The 4,051-nt window shown below is 52.8% G+C and overlaps 1 long non-coding RNA gene across 1 annotated transcript; it reads left to right on the top strand.

The window, feature by feature from the left end:
- Nucleotides 1-250: 250 nt before the first annotated feature.
- Nucleotides 251-2,467, top strand: LOC138730943 (uncharacterized). Its single transcript, XR_011339122.1, has 3 exons — nt 251-483; nt 973-1,161; nt 2,326-2,467. It is a non-coding gene; the product is annotated as an uncharacterized lncRNA (long non-coding RNA).
- The last annotated feature ends 1,584 nt before the right edge of the window (nt 2,468-4,051 follow it).

Below are 4,051 nucleotides of genomic sequence, written 5' to 3' on the forward strand. Positions count from 1 at the left end.
TCTCAAAGACTGACAAGTATGTGACTACCAAGAGCTGTGGTCCTCCATGGGAGTTACAGGTTTGTACAAGGTTTTCCACTGGAGAGTACAAACATACCTGCAACTGGTGGAAGATTGCCCCTGAAACATTGAACTGCAAGGCAAACAGGGCATGCGGTGATTCCTGTTTTTATTTTAGGTTTCGCTTGTGCCTAGCACTTGGTCAAGAAGCTTGGTTTGTCTTCAGAAGCTGAGGTTATTCTCATGGATTGCTTTCCTTGCTTATCCTGTCTGGGCTGCTAATGCTGTGTAACCAGTAGCTTGACTGTAGTGCTAAAGTAATTCTTAAAACAGTCTGCTAAATAGATCGGTCATGACGGGATAAAGCCATTTTCCATGAAAAATGAGTTGGATCAGACCTTGGACACACTGTCAAGCGGGAGCCCGCACAAGAAGGAGGAAAAATATGTTTAAAGTGTGGCTGTGCAAGGGACAAAACTAGAAGTAAGTCCAGTGGTCCCTCACTAAGATGATTCCAGAAATATTTAGGGCAGGGTGGGAAGTGAAAAGTGGTTAAGAGGTCTGTGGTACTGTAATAACTCATGCGATGGGAATCTTTGTAGTTTTTTTTCTCTCAGGTCACTTGGGAAGCTGTTTCATGGCTTATCCAGAATGAGCAGAGGGGTCTTCAGCCCTTGTTCTCTACCCTGGCTTGATGGGACGCAGGGAGTGATGATGTATTCACACTTCTACCAGGGAAATAGAAGGTGGTTAGTGGCTCCGTGCTCCCGTCACGACCCTGTGCCACACACCAGTCCTATAAACATCTGTGTGCAAAGCAGGAACTGCTGCTTTCTTGGGAAAGAGGAGTTTCTCTGCTCTGATGAGCACTGTGGCCGTGCTGGCAGGGCAAAGCCCGAGAACATGACTAACGGTAACATAAAAAACCACCTTCCACGCAGCCTGATTCACCCGATCCTTGCACAGATTCAGCCTTTCCTCCAGGAATGGTTGATAATGCGGAGCACACCGCTGAGATCACCCTTCTGGCAAGTGCCTGCTGTGGTATGAGACCCAGTCATCTGGCAGCACGGTGCTTACTGCAGTCTCCAAGGCAACTCTCCATGCTGTTCTTCTTTGGAAGCTCTGCGTGTTCGTAAAGAAGCTGTCATCCTTCTTACAGTAAGTGCAGCAGATGTGAAAGATTTTACCTGTGCCAATAACTCTAGACCAGGAGGCTGTTGCTCCAAGGAGCAAATGCTGCCTTGGGTGGCTTCCTGCTATGTCTGTCCACTCGCTGTGTCATAAAATTCTGTTCTTTCCTGCTGTCACCCTCTCTGCAAGCTCCGCAAGCCTGCTGCTCTGTCTGTGTTCATGCAGCCCTGTGCTTGCATGAAGAGGCTGGGCTGCATCACCACGTGGCGAGTCCCAAGGTGGATTTGCCAGTCCTGCAGTTGTTTGCTCTTGGTAGGGAAACAACAGAGCTGCAGCTCATGGTTACGTCCCGCAGTGGCTTCTCTGAGCTTCTCTTGAGGAGAACCTGTTGGTCGTATGGCTCTGGAGGAGCAGCCAGCTCTCTGTTTTAGGTGCAGAACAAGGCCAAATGCCGGGTCCTGCACTTGGGGCACAACAACCCTGGGCAGCTCCAGACTAGGAGAAGTCTGGCTGGAAACTGCCTGGAGGAGAAGGACCTGGGGGTGTTGGTTGAACATGAGCCAGCAGTGGCCCAGGTGGCCAAGAAGGCCAATGGCATCTTGGCTTGTATCAGACACAGCGTGGCCAGCAGGTCCAGGGAGGTTCTTCTCCCTCTGGACTCGGCACTGGTGAGACCGCTCCTCGAATCCTGTGTTCAGTTCTGGGCCCCTCACCACAAGAAGGATGTTGAGGCTCTGGAGCGAGTCCAGAGAAGAGCAATGAAGCTGGTGAGGGGGCTGGAGAACAAGAGGAGCGGCTGAGAGAGCTGGGGGTGTTTAGCCTGGAGAAGAGGAGTCCAACCAGGTCTAATAGATGCTGCGTGCTAGATAGAAAGGAGCTCTACCGGTGTGATGCTCACCTCTGCTAAAGCTCAGTAGGGAACTGCAAGGCTCAAGGCTTGTGTTCTGCCTCCTGTAGCTCACTGAGGGCTGCTCTTATCTTTCCTTTTCAGGTTCATCATTTCAGGTACTACAGAAAAGGGGGTCTGGGGCTGGGCTCTGTTGGGGTGAACAAGCCCTCCCGTGCTCTTTGTGGGAACACCCCCTGGCTAGACTGTGTATTGACCTGAGACCAAAGGGCTTTGTCCAGCTTCTTCCCCTTACAAAGGGGCATTTAACCTATGTTCTTGAGCTTGGGGTCATCTGTGAGTAGGGAGAGACTCCTATCTCTTTGGAGAAAGCCAAAGCCCCTGTCTCAGAGAGGCTGAGCCCTCTGACAGCTGGAGTTAACTGAGGTGATGGTAAGAGCTGGCTTAGCTGAAGCATCTCGAGTTCCCTGTGGGTGACACGGTGCTCCTGAATTATAAAAACTCTGTCACTCTTGTCCTCCACCGTGAGCCCTGGGAGGGAAAGCGCTGGGTTAGGTGCAAGCTCTGGTTCACTGCGCAGGTGGTTTGCTTGCCAGCTCCGTGGCGAGTGGCAGCCACTAGGAACAAGCTCCCCTGGATCTTTCCTTTCCTCCTGCCTTTCTGTCAAAGTCTGTGCTCCCTGAGCTGGCAGAGCCTCCACCCAGCACACCTCAGTCCCTGCTTTGCTCTCCTGGCCCCAGATTTCTCTTGAGATGCCAGCCAGGATGCCGGCGTGTGCTTTCCAGGAATTCCGCAGTGGCTGCCGTGCCTGCAGATAGTGTCACTTGATATTTCCCAAGGGACAGAGGGGAGGAAAGGTATTTCCCTCTTGCTATCAGGGTGACACTGCGATGCTCAGGAGGTGGGAGCTGGTTTGCTTGGTGTGTCCAGCATCTGGGTTTGGAGAGGGAGGGGGGATCCCATCCTAGGCTGCAGGGCCCCAGTTCATCGGCACAATCGAGACTGGAGTTGCTGGGCAGCAAAACCAAGAGGGGCCGAGGCATCCAGCACTCGGGGTGAGCCTTCAGCTGTGATAAGATAAGAGTTGTGAGGTAGAAAGCCTGCCTAGTGGATTGAGATCATCGCTGTTGAAGGATGTTATTGAGACAGTCCACTTACAATCTTGGCTGCTGTGCTGGATTTAGATTTTTTTTCTTTCCCTGTTCATCTCCCCATCAGCGAGCTGGGGAATACGTGTGGGAAAACAAATCAGCAGACAGTGGCATGTGAAGTGATTCTCCCTGCTGGCACAGATGTGATTGCAAAGCAACAATACAAGTGGTGATTTGAAGGCCAGAGAAAACTTGCTGCTTTCTTGCTTGCAAGCCCTAAAATGGTTTGGAGGAAGGAGGTGAGAGCTGGAGCCTGCTAGTTGGTGAGGGATGTCGGATGCTGCTCAGCTGCTATTTTATCTAATTGATTTTCTCTAAGCTCGTAAGCAGTGGGGCCAGGCAAGTGTTACAGCACACGACAGCTTGAGCTGATGCTTTACTGGCGGGCAAGCACGTGTGTTTGTGCCAAAGGCTGTTATCTCCCAGGTAAGACAAACCTGAATAGATCTGTAGAGGTTTCCCACCCTTCAGCTCTACTTGGGGAACATGCAGGGTCTCCATCCCCAATGGGTTTGCTGGGCAAGAAGGAAGCAAGGTCTCCTCCAGCTCTCGCCACGCTCAGTTGCAGGAGTGAGCAAGCTGCTGGAGCTGGTCTGTGTGAGCACAAAGGAGAGCTGCTGGCAGGAGGGCGAGCCAAGAGGGAGTGAGGGAGCTGGGGACTCGCGGTGTGCATCCACGCAGAAGGGCAGGAGGCAGGGGAGCGGGGCTCGGCCAAGCAGAAGGAGACCTGGCACGAGACCCAGGGCTGGGAGGGTGGCAGGCGCTGTGCCGCGTGTCATCAAGGGAATTGCAGCCTGGGCACAGAGCGGAGCAGGGTGCAGCTGCTGCATCCATTAATCGTGGCCAGGGGGCATAAAGAGTATTTCTGTAGAGCTTAACTGCAGCCGTGGGTCCGTCTGGTGCCCTGCAGGGCGTCTCT

Source organism: Phaenicophaeus curvirostris, chromosome 25, assembly GCF_032191515.1.
Source record: "Phaenicophaeus curvirostris isolate KB17595 chromosome 25, BPBGC_Pcur_1.0, whole genome shotgun sequence".
Classification (NCBI taxonomy): Eukaryota; Metazoa; Chordata; class Aves; order Cuculiformes; family Cuculidae; genus Phaenicophaeus; species Phaenicophaeus curvirostris.